The sequence below is a fragment of the Trachypithecus francoisi genome, unplaced genomic scaffold (genome assembly GCF_009764315.1).
Source record: "Trachypithecus francoisi isolate TF-2019V2 unplaced genomic scaffold, Tfra_2.0 Lachesis_group19, whole genome shotgun sequence".
NCBI classification, from domain to species: Eukaryota; Metazoa; Chordata; class Mammalia; order Primates; family Cercopithecidae; genus Trachypithecus; species Trachypithecus francoisi.
In genome coordinates, this window is record NW_022681464.1 from 50,675,065 (window position 1) to 50,688,158 (window position 13,094).

The window sequence follows — 13,094 nt, forward strand, 5'->3', positions numbered from 1 at the left end:
TTTGAGATGAACTTATAGGACTGGCTAAGTTTTGTATTTTGGGTAGATACGGGGTTTCACTATGTTGGCCAGGCTGGTCTCGAACTCCTGGGCTCCAGTGATCCACCCGCCTCAGCCTCCCAAAATGCTGGGATGACAGGTGTGAGCAACTGCGCCCGGTGTGCTGCTTTCATACTCTATACGGACATTCAGTGAACCTCTGTTAAATTAATAAATGTCGAGTGATGTTACCACACCCTTCCTGAGTACCAGTTCTGAGAAAAATTAAGCATTAAAAAAATGTTTAAAAGGATAATATACATAAAACCAAGTTTTATGTATGTGTGTTTGTATGTGTGTTCATTTGTGTGTGTGTAAAAGAAGGATGCATCAATGCCTATACCTAACTTATATACAGCTTTTCTTCTTCTTAACATTTTTTACAAAACAACTTACCTTTCAAGAATTGAATAAGGATGTCAATAAGCTAAATTTCTACCAAATGATAAATGGTACAACTAATAGTAAATATGTAATAATAATAAATGCATATGCAGCCATATACATTAGGCAAACAGAATCATAGCAGAAATTTAACAATGATGCAAATTTTGTGGGGCATTTTAATTATGTGGTTTTAATACTTTTAAAGGTATAAAATAATTGAGGGAATTTACATAAATACATTAAGGATGAATAAATAATGGCAAAAACCACAATTACTACTGCACAGTGATTGTCCAACCTAATAATATGGGCAAGCACCCTTGATTGGAAGCATCACCCAGATAGGGTGTGGTAACATCACTCGACATTTATTAATTTAACAGAGGTTCACTGAATGTTCATATAGAGTATGAAAGCAGCATTAAGCATGTCTCTGATCATTCAAAAAGATCACGCGGAGCAGCAGACAGAGTAGAGCATCACACATGGTGAACCGACACCAATGTCATGCATTTAATGATAGAAACTAGGCTGATACTTCTCGAATAAAAATAAGGTTGCGAGTGAAACACATTTCACATAACAAGGACAAAGAGAAAGGAGGAGGCAGGGTGCCTGGGGAATGACTCTGAGTGGATGACGCCTGGTTCCTGCTGGTGCTGCCTCCTTCCGGGATCATCTTCAGCCTCTGAACAATACGAGAGGATACAAACAATTCACCAAAAGATCGAACCATTCAAAGTGATAAACTATAACATTAAGAATTGAGTCACTTAAATATAGAAAATAAAAATATAGAATAACACGAAATTGAGAAACTTATGAGTTATCCAAAGCATTACAATATATTCATTGCTAAAGTCAATCATACTAAAAAAGAAATTCAGGTGTTATATAAAATATTACTCAGCATCCAACAAAGAAGTCAGTCATAGAGCATGTTTTATGAGCTGAATAATGGCCATTATCAAAAACCTAGCCTGGTAAAAAGTCAAGTAAATGGCACCAATTATGAGTCATTACAAATTATTATAAGACAGAAATGTATCATCTAGACACTTTTCTGCAAACTCAATTCAAAGCAGCACTAGGATCTCCTGGCTTACTTTCCACAGGGACTCTTTCTTTCAGCATTACATTTCTTATTTTTTGAAGATTAAAAGTTATAGCAAAGACCTGGAATCAACCCAAATGTCCATCTGTGACAGACTGGATTAAGAAAAGGTGGCACATATACACCATGGAATACTATGCAGCCATAAAAAAGGATGAGTTTGCGTCCTTTGTAGGGACATGGATGCAGCTGGAAACCATCATTCTTAGCAAACTATCACAAGAAGAGAAAACCAAACACCGCATGTTCTGACTTATAGGTGGGAACTGAACAATGAGATCACTTGGACTCGGGAAGGGGAACATCACACACTGGGGCCTATCAGGGGGAGGGGGGAGGAGGGAGGGATTGCATTGGGGAGTTATACATGATATAAACGTTATGCACATGTACCCTAGAACTTAAAGTATAATAAAAAAAAAAAAGTTACAAATTCAAGTAATGACTATTATTAAACTGCTTTCAAGAAATATTTCTAAGTGAATACCATGTACCAAATGTTCTAGAATCTCTAATAGTCTAGAATTTATGAACATGACTATAAAACTATATTTATTAGTAATGATGAAATCAATGGTTCATATTGTAACCCTGGGAACAACAAAGGACCTGAGAAATCAGGATCATGGCTATCTCCAAAGTTACGTCACTTGACACTCAGCACTTGCTTTCTATTAATTTTTTTTTTTTTTTTTAGACAGAATCTTACTTTGTCACCCAGGCTGGAGTGCAGTGGCGCAATCTCGGCTCACTGCAATCTTAGCCTCCCAAGTTCAAGTGACTCTCTTGCCTCAGTCTCCTGAGTATCTGGGACTATAGGCACATGACCCACGCCCGGCTAGTTTTTGTATTTTTAGTAGACATGGAGTTCTGCCATGTTGGCCAGGCTGGTCTCGAACTCTTGACCTCGTGATCTGCCCTCCTCAGCCTCCCAAAGTGCTGGGATTACAGGCATGAGCCACCACACCCAGCCTTGCTTTATACTATTGTCACCATGACTTGGTACAAAGCCTACCCTCTGTTGTTTATCCTATAACTGACATTCTGCCATACAAAGGATGTAGATAATAAACAACATACACTTACATTCAAGGTCTTATTTCTAAGTAGGTTTGATGGTCAGCCCTCTGAAAGAACACAGGAACAGTGGAGAAATAAGTGTGAGCCCACTCTGTGGTCACCTATTTGGGACTCGGGGTTGTAGAGGACCCCTCTAAGATCACAAGTGATCACAAAAGGCTAGAATGGAGGCTTCATGAGACAGCCTGCTCCTTTCTATGGGGATAGTCACACACACCATCCAGGTAAGGCTTGACAGAATCCGCCTTTATTAGTGCAGGACTCATATGCCTCCGGCCACTTCATCTCATGCTGAGCCCCAGAGGGAAGGAATCCTTGTAACCATCATCCTCCAGCAGGCTCAGTGAAGTGGAGCCATGGAGCAAATTCCATCTTCTGCCTCTTTGGTATCGTCCCCAAGCTATGTAAAATGTAAACACAACAGAACAAAGCTATTCATCTTTGATGGAGAACATTTGCTCCAAGTTTGGAGGATCTTGTTTCTCAGCATCCACAAAGCTGAAAATATATACTATCTGCCCTGCCATGAACATAAGAAAATCCCAGGTAAATTAATCCAAATAGCTTTATCTTCAGGAACTCCCTAGAATATAAAAGGTTAAGGCAGAGTTTGAACGGAGAACTCGAAGCTAGCACATTTTTGTTAATCTTTGTGGTTTTGTGTAGTGGAATTTAATTGATATATTTTTGGATTATATGTTAGGTGGTCCTTTAGTCATAAAATTAAATAACTAAATTTTTTTTGCAAAGATCTTTAGATAATTACTTTGTTCACTTTTGAGATTACCAAGGAAGCTTGCAATTTCTAGTCTTTTGCTAACACCCCTTAAGACTGATTGAGGCCACAGTAACAATGCTTTGCAAAACAGGAATTCACCATTGCAAACATATGATATGCACACTCCCAAACAGATATAGGGAAGCAGAGCCGATTTGCCGATTTTTCATTGTGCCCCATGAAACGTCAGCAACTCCTGCTAACTTTTAGCAGTCCGCGAGAATGTGACTAGTGAGAAGATCTAGATGAATCTGTGTCTATGGAAAATCACACATGAGAACAGTATGTGAGGTTTCCACATAATGCCACACATTGTTAGGTGAAGCTGCTTTAAGATCATGAAAAAACCAGTGTTGCATACTGACACAATGGAATAAAACTCTGCAGCAATGAGAACGAGCAGCCCACAACTGCAAGCGATGATGCGGATGCATCTCATGAAGGTGATGCTGTGCTCAAGAGAAGAGGCCATAGACAAAGCGCAAGTTGTATAACTTGAATTACATAAAGTACAAAAACGGGCAGGAAGCTCTTGGAAATTAAGATATGGCCACACACGGGGGTGGCTGTGTCTGGAAGGGGCTTGAGGGTGTTCCAAGGTCTTGATCTGGATGTTGGTTGCATGGTTGTGTTCAGCTCATAAATTTCATTGAGGTCTACACTTTATGATGTATCAACTTTTCAGAATGCATATTATATTTTTAGCTTTTAAAAATGTAAAAGAGGCCGAGTGCGGTGGCTCATGCCTGTAATCCCAGCACTTTGGGAGGCCAAGGCAGACGGATCATGAGGTCAGGAGTTTGAGACCAGCCTGGCCAATATGGTGAAACCCCATCTCTACTAAAACTACAAAAATTAGCCAGGCATGGTGGCAGGCACCTGTAGTCCCAGTTACTTGGGAGGCTGAGGCAGAAGACTCGCTTGAACCTGGGAGGCAGAGGTTGCAGTGAGCCAAGATCATGCCATTGCACTCTAGCTTGGGCAACAGAGCAAGACTCTGTCTCAAAAAAAAAAAATGTAAAAGAAATTAGAACTGGGTGCATCCAGTCTCTGTTGAGCATATGACAAATATAATTTCAGGGAGCATCTCACAGCACTCGGAGCATTACATGAAGATATTGGCTCCCTAGAAAGAACAACAAACCAATATTTACTATTTTATTTTTATTTAGAGCTGCTAAGGCCATCAAACCCAGATAAGAAATTTATGTCTGGCTGGGTGCAGTGACTCAGGCCTATAATCCCAGCACTTTGGGAGGCTGAGGTGGAAGGACTGCTTAAACCCAGGTTCCAGACCAGCTTGGGCAACAGAATGAGACCCTCATCTCTACAAAAAATTTTTTTTGAAAGCCAGATGTTGTGGCTCACACTTGTGGTCCCAGCTACTCAGGAGGCTGAGGCAGAAGGATTGCGTAAGGGAGGCTGAGGCAGAAGGATTGCTTAAGCCCAGGAGGTCAAGGCTGCAGTGAGCCACTGCATCACTACACTCTAGCCTGAGTAACAGAGCAAGACGCTGTATCAAAAAAAAAAAAAAGTCTGATGCATCTGGATTAAACATTCTGAACTTAGGCAGTCTAACTGGAAAGCCACAAATCAATGACTCCTAGGTTCAGACTTCTTGTTAGAAACGGACAGCCAAGAGTGTGGAACGTGCTCCTGGTGCCCAGCCAACTGCTGTCCCAGCTGAGCCCACCTGGACCAAGGGACAGGACATCCTCCATTTTCAGTCACTATGAAGAAACTATTTCTCATCGTGCAGTTGTTTTGTTAGATCATTCTGATGCCCCTCTCAGGTTCATGAAGCAGGTGCAAGATTCATCGGCCTGTTTTGAGCTTGCTAGGAACACTTACATCCGGAATAAATGTCAGCAGACTCAAGTCAAATGTGGCATTTCTTGCCCACGTTTACAATGCCTCTAATAGAGAGATTCACTTTCTCCCTTGTATTCTGGTGTTAGAGTTAGAACACCAAATGTTCATGCACCTCTGCTTTGCAGAGATTCAGAAACCTCAATGAAAACGGCCCATTAACTAAGGGAGAAACCCCAGGTCTATGCAGCTGAGCGCTGGATGCTCGGGACGGGGCCATCATCCACCTGCTTCCACACCAACGGCAGGAATAAGGAAGTGAGTAACCCCAGACCTCCGAATATTCCAGGAAAGATCCCCTCTTCTAGTTGCCCACCTCCCTCAGTGCCTCACCAGCACTACCTGCCTTGAGTCCCTCTGGAATCATCGTATTTTACTGCGTAGTCCTGTTAGAGGAGGACTCTAGAGTAGAACTCTACAAGAAGCTCTGGAGTCCCAGTTCCTCATTCCCCAGACATACCTCCCCAAACCGTCCCAAGCACCTCCCTTTCTCATCCCTCTGCCCAACGTTCCTGGCTCCTGGGCCCATCCACTGTGCCCTCTGCAGATCCCATCATGCACAGCAATTTCCTGCCTCATGACATTTCTCTCGAAATGTCCTGCGCTTTCTTAAGTGAAGCAGGGTCTTCCCCCAGGGAGCTGCTTCATTGCCCTCTCCAGGGGTGGATGCAGTAAGGGTCCTCACTCTTCCTCTCCCCCTACCCTGGTGTTCTCAAGTCAGTAGGAGGAGTAGGGGTCCTCAGAGCCCCCTGGTTCCACTTCTAGACGTTAAAGCTTTTCTCTGTTCTAAAAACCCTCAGGGTTAACTGTTGTACCCACCTCCCCTCTTTCTCATGCTAATTGTCTGCTGCTCCCAGGCCAGGCCCCTGACAATCCTAGAATGAGTTCCTGTCACTGCCACTCCCCAACCATTTCTGCCACAATCTGTGACTTTCACATCAATGTCCATAATCCTTTCAAAATCCTGGCATCTTTGATTGATTCTCTTTTGATAGCCTTTCCCCTAGGCTCACTCAACCACTGGTTCCCATGACGATGGAGTTGCTAAAAAGTAAATCCCAGTAAAACTCCACACCTCAGTAAGTCCAGTGCCCCAACTTCCTCAGTGATTCGGCCCCCTGAGCCCTGCAGTTTATCCTAAAACCTTTGCACTGCCCCATCCCTCCACCATCCTCACTTCTCTCCATCCCCAGCTGACTTGCCATGCTTGTCATTCCCTCGCTCAGATGCTCAACTCCACCCGTGGCCTTTTTCCCTCCTTACTGCTGTCCAGGCCCCAACTCTATCGCTCTACACAATGTGCACATTGCTAAACAAATCCGGAGAAAAGCATGTCGCCGGGTTAAGGGAACTCACTTCAATCTCTGATCACCGATTTCAGATGTGCCCTCAGCATTCTGTGGCAACACACAACATTCCATCACCCTTTCACAGTGTGTCCCCACCTCGGCCTTGTTGGCACTTTGTCCCAGGGGCCCTGCTGTGTGGGCTGCCCTGTGCACTGTGGGATATTGAGATACATCTCTGGCCTCTGCTCACCCAAGGCCAGTATCACTTTTTTCTTCCCCAAATTGTGACAACCACAGATGTCTCCAGACACTGCCCAATGTCCCAGGGGGAGCAAAATCGCCCCCATTTGAAGCCTATCTATCTATAGATTCTGCTTCCAACATGGCTTTCCTCATTGTCACTCTCTGCTGGTTCCTGTACCTGGTATTTGATTAAGAAGACTGACGAAACCCAGTCTCTACTAAAAGTATAAAAATAAGCCAGGCATGATGGTGTGTGCCTGTAATCCCAGCTACTCAGGAGGCTGAGTCAAGAGAATCGCTTGAACCTGGGAGGCAGAGGTTGCAGTGAGCCGAGATTGCACCACTGCACTCCAACCTGGGCAACAGGAGTGAGACTCCATCACAAAAAAAAAAAAAAAAAGGTTCACACACTAGAAAACATCTTCAATCTCCTGCTGTCCAATGGACTCATCTGCAGCTGTTACCTTATCCTCGCTTTCTCTCTCTTCATTCTTTAGGACGCAGTCATGCACCCCTTTAAATTCAACTCCTTCACGTGGGCGTTAGAACACAAGGACTTTCTTCCTGAAACTCTGCCTTCCCCTGTGCATCGCCTGTTTTCCCTTTCTTCTGGGTTGTGTGCACGAGCACACAAATGTCGTTTATCTTTTTCCACCTTCTCAAAAATCCTTTTGATTCTATAACCCCTTGCAGATGTCAACCATTTATTCTATACTTTTCCTCAAGAAGTGTCACTCCTGAGAGTTTTCTAACTCACGTTCTCCAGTTCTCTTCCCATGTCCTCCGAATTGCACTGGAGTTTACAAGTCATCCTCTCAACCCATTGATACATCCTGCGTATTGTTATCTCGGTGGCTTTTGTGGAGCCGCTCACATCCTCCTTCGGAAACACTTTTCTATTTGGTTTCCAGGATGCAACAGTCTCCTTGATTTTCTCTTACCTCACTCATTTCTGATTCTCAATTATTTTTGCTGGTTTTTCTTTATCTCTCCATATTGGAAAGTTTACAGTGCCCTAGAGCACATGTTCTGAATTTCTCATCTTCTCTCAATACCCTCACTCCTTTGTTGACAGCATGTGGTCCATGGCTCTGAACAGATCTACAGCATGGTGGCTCACAAAGGCCCGTCTCCTCCCCAGACCCCGCTCCTGGACTCCGGTCTCACACATCCGTGTATCTACTCAGAGTGTTTCGTTTGCTGTCTAGTAGGCATCTCTACATAAACACTTGAAATCCAAACGTGTTTTTCCTCATATCAGTCAATGGCAGCTGCATCAGCAGACCAATCACCAGAGCCTTATTGCTGAATCCTCTTTTCCTCATCTTCTGTATCCTGCCTTTCATCAAATTTGTTAGCTCCTGCTTCAAAATGTGTAATTAATTAATATTCATTTTTCTTGCTTGTCTCCAACTACTACAAAGTGAGCTCCATGGAGGGCAGAGATGTTACTTCTTTTGTTCATTGATGTATTGGCAACAGCAGATGTTTAACAAATACTTGCTACTTTAAGAAATAAATGAATGAAAGTGTAGTTGGCCTCCTGGGGGGGTACTCCTGCTACTTGTTTTAAAACAGAAAAGCACCATCTTAAGCCCCACTCCTATCAATGACTACAGGTACAATGCTTCTCCTGTTCTGGGAAACAGAGAGGATCAAATTGTCAGTGTCTGAGAGAATCAAGATGAGACAGATGGTATGAAACACTCATCAATCCATACTAGTGGTACACAATCTTTATGTGTTGGTCTTTAATTTTTTTTAAGTATTTGCAGTGCCAGATTACCCATTGCCTAGAAGAAATAGTACTAATAAGATTAAAGTCTCATTCTAGGAGTAAAATGTTGATAATGCAACAATCCCTATAGATATTCTGAAGAACCGTATGATTATTGGAGAAAGTATATATGAATATGCCTTATGTCAAACACTCCCACTCTTGTGCGTATACCTCGGAATAAATCTTGCTCAATCTTATAAAAGGGATATCAAGACTTATTATAAAGCTGCAGTAACTTGAAAAGAGTGATAGTGGTGAGAATTTAGACAACATTGCCAGCAAAACAACAAATGAAAAAGTGACTGGAAAAGTAACCAAGAATAGGAGAATATGTTTGCAACACACATTTCCAGAAAAGGATTTGTATCGTAAATACATGAGATACCCCTTAACTGAATGAGGAAAAAATAGACAGCTATGAGAAAAATGAATTTTTAAAAGCTGAACTGACTTCAAAAAAGATGACAAATGGTGAATGAAATATTAAAAGATGAGCAGCTTTATCCATCTTCAGGGCAGGGGAAGGGGGATGGTTAGCCAAAGGGTACCAAGATTCTCTTAGACAAGGAGGAATAGTTTCTGTAATCTATTGCACAGCGTGCTGACCACAGTTGATAAAAATGTATTGCATATTACAAAATGGCTACAAGAGTAGCTTCTAAACATGCTACTCACAAACAATGATAAGTAGGTGAGGTGATAGGTATGTTAATTGGCTTGTTCACGTTTTCTACAGTGGATACGCACATCAAAACACATAGTGTACCCAATAAATATATAGCATGATTATTTGTCAACCAGAATTTTTAAAAAGAAAATGTAAATTAAATCCATAGAGTGACACCATTATGCACTCATAAGAATGGCCAAAATAAAAAAAACAAATAACTTCAAGTGTCGGCAGGCATATGGAGAAACTGGAACTCTCATGCACTGCTGGGAAGAGTTTAAACTGATGCAAGTTCTTTGCAGAACTGTTTGCCTGCATATGCTAAAGTTGAATATCTGAATGGCCTGTGACCAACATTAGATGCTGAGGCATATAACCAGTGAAGATGCCTACATATGCTCACCAAAAGTCATGTACAAAAATGTTCACAACAGTACTCTTTTGCAGTAACTCAAAAAATAGAACTGGAACTACCTAAATGTCCATCACCAGTAAAATAAGTAAATTATAATTAGCACAAAGTAAAATACTACACAGCCTCACGCCTGTAATGCCAGCACTTTGGGGGCCGAGGCGGGTGGATCACAAGATCAGGAGTTCAAGACCAGCCTGGCCAAGATGGTGAAACCCCATCTCTACTAAAACTACAAAAATTAGCTGGGCGTCCTGATGGGTGCCTGTAATTTCAGCTACTCAGGAGGCTGAGGCAGAGAGTTCCTTGAACCTGGGAGGCGGAAGTTGCAGTGAGCCGAGATCGTGCCACTGCACTCTCACACTCCAGCCTGGGGGACAGAGCAAGGCTCCATCTCAAAACAAACAAACAAACAACAAACAAACAAACAAAAACTACACAGCATTAAAAAAGAGGAAAGAAAACTAAGGGTACCTATAACAACATAGATTAAACTCACAGAAATACTGTTGCATGAAAGAATCCAGACACAAAAGAGCATGTAGCCTATGAATCCATTTCTAGGAAATACGAAACCCTAATCAGCGCAGCTTGGATAGTGTTACCCTTGCAGTAAGCAAATAACTAGAAAGACTGTTACCAGGACTTCTGTGTGGTGAAGAATGCTCTTTTCCTTTTTCTGGGTTCTGATTACACAGGCATGTTCTGTTTAAAAAAAAAAAAAAAATCCTTGAGCTATAAATTTACAATATTTATGTTTTTGGCAATACATAATATTTCCATAAAAAGTAAAAGTGAAATGTGTTTGAATTATCCATACTCAGTTCTTGCACATCACTGATATTTATTAAAATACGAAAACGTCATGGAATGTAAACCTTTATTTCAAAATGACACACAGAAGTTTCTGACCTGAAAGAAACCGTGTACGAATCAATGTAGAAACGAAGTGTAAGAACATTGGAAACAGATTTTTTCATTGCTTTTCAGTATAGCAGGTTCTTCTCTGCCAGTGTTCTCTTTCCAAGACACTCGGTGCTCTCAAAATCAACTTATAAAAATGATTCAGTGGATAATTTTTTACCCAACATGTGTGTAAGTCACAGTAATAAGTTTCTCCTTTTCTGCAGGAGTGTCAGTAGTAACGGACTTTCTATACATTATTAGACAAAATATTAAAGATGCCCCCATGTCTGTCGCATGCCACATGCCGGCTTATTCCTCACGCTTGTGGGTGTCCCCAGGGCCAGCTGCAACCTCTGCTCTGCAGGGTGGTCTGGGAGGCAGGACCTCCACCTCGGAAACACTGGCGACCCTCAAGGTAACGGGTTACCCTTTTCTTGTTTGGAGAGGTGCCAGCGGCAGCGCCTTCAGCCGGACTCTACTGCTGTTAGACTGAACACGCTGGGGCCACCGTAAAGTGGGGGCTGCGGTGGGCAGAAGGGGTCTGTCCTTTTCCGATGAAGTCTCCACCTCTTAGGTCCTGATATGGTTTGGATATTTGTCCCACCAAAATCTCGTGTTAAATTGTGATCCCCAGTGCTGGAGGCGGGGCCCGGAGGGAGGCACTGGGGTCACGAGGTCAGATCCTTCCTGGCTTGGGGCTGTCTTCCCAACAGGGAGCTCTCCAGAGATCTGGTGGTTGCAGAGTGTGGCCCCTCCCCGCCTCTCTTTCCTGCTCGGGGTCTCGTCCTGTGACTTGCTGGCTCCGCATTGCCTTCCACCAGCTTCCTGAGAACTCGCTAATGTAGATCTGCCAGCACCAGGCTTCTCGTACGGCCTGCAGAACCACGAGCCAGTCGAACTTCTTTCCTCTAGAAATCACCCAGTGTCAGGTATTTCTTTTATTTTTATTTATTTATTTATTTATTGAGACGGAGTCTGGCTCTGTCGCCCAGGCTGGAGTGCAGTGGCCGGATCTCAGCTCACTGCAAGCTCCGCCTCCCGGGTTCACGCCATTCTCCCGCCTCAGCCTCCCGAGTAGCTGGGACTACAGGCGCCGCCACCACACCCGGCTAATTTTTTGTATTTTTAGTAGAGACGGGGTTTCACCCTGTTAGCCAGGATGGTCTCGATCTCCTGACCTCGTAATCTGCCCGCCTCGGCCTCCCAAAGTGCTGGGATTACAGGCGTGAGCCACAGCACCTGGCCGGGTATTTCTTTATAGGAATGCAACCAAGGCCCAATACAGGGCCCCAGGGCTTGGGGCGTGGCCTTCACAATGTTCCCACCCCTCCCCCAGGGTCCCAGCCTCCCCACCTGCTGTCTTCCCTGTCTTCAGCCTCCTTGTTCTTTTCTCAAAAAGCCCCACCTCCAGCAAGGCCAGGGCAGGCTGAGGGGGGCCTTTCTCCAGGGGGGTGCTGTTTCTGCGTGTCCTGATGGACAGTCTCCCTTGGAGGGTAGGTCTGTGATACCTAGAAGGGTATCTCCCCTCCCTCTCTCACAGTCATAAGGGGCTTTTCTCCAGGTCCTTGATGTGAGAACCTGGTGGGGTTTCTGCAAGGTGAGCCCCTGAATGTGAGCCCAAGGCCACCCATGGCATAGTCAGGAGGAGCCACTTGCTCTCCGCTCATCCACTCTCCAGCCTGAGACCTTTGTCAAAGCCACCGGCCCAGCACGAGGTCCTACCACGCACCATTCAGGGACTTCTACTCCAGAGAAGCAAACCGCTGGTGCCACACTGAGTTGGATTCTCCTGTTTCTTCAGATTTGGGGTGAAGGTTTGCTTTGCAAGCTCAGCTGTTTGATGGGGGTATGGAAAGTCGTTTATTTCAGTGTCCCACCTTCCTTCTCTTGCAGTCATGCAGGGAGCGTCTGCCTCTGTGCCCTTTCGCATCGGAGCTGCAGCAGGGGTTGAATAGCTCATTTGGTGGCCTAGAAGTTTATTGATTCTGGTTTTGTGTCATATGCTTATCAGCTCTAATGGGTTTTATTTGGGTGGAATCTTTAAGTTCTTCTAAATGTAAGACCATGTGGTCTGTCAACAAGGCTAACTTGACTTCTTCCTCTCCAATTTGGATACCCTTGATGTCTTTCTCTTGCCGAATTGCTCTGGCTGGGACTTCCAGTATTACATGGAACAAAATCAGTAAAGACACAGATGACCCAAACTATCAGTCAATCGACTTGATGTAACTGACATTTATAGAATATGCCATCCTGCAACAGCAGAATATGCCATCGGGAATATCCATATAGATATTCTGCCATCCAGAATACGCCATATAGAATATGCCATCCAGCCACAGCAGAATACATGTCCTTCCTATCTTCTCAAGTGTACAGGGAACGCGCACCTAGACAGATCACATTCTGATCCATAAAGTCCACCTTCACAAATAACCCGTTCCTCACTTCACAGTGAGCTCTCAAACACCATGACTCTGACTCCTGTTCTAAGGAGCAGCAACTTCTGAGCTCCAACACCTCATCA

General features: G+C 43.8%; 1 long non-coding RNA gene across 1 annotated transcript; it reads right to left on the minus strand.

The window, feature by feature from the left end:
• Positions 1-577: 577 nt before the first annotated feature.
• Positions 578-10,367, minus strand: LOC117064225. The gene is made up of 3 exons (XR_004429334.1): positions 10,302-10,367; positions 2,627-2,667; positions 578-1,114 (listed from the first exon to the last, which is right to left on the minus strand). It is a non-coding gene; the product is annotated as an uncharacterized LOC117064225 (long non-coding RNA).
• Positions 10,368-13,094: the final 2,727 nt, after the last annotated feature.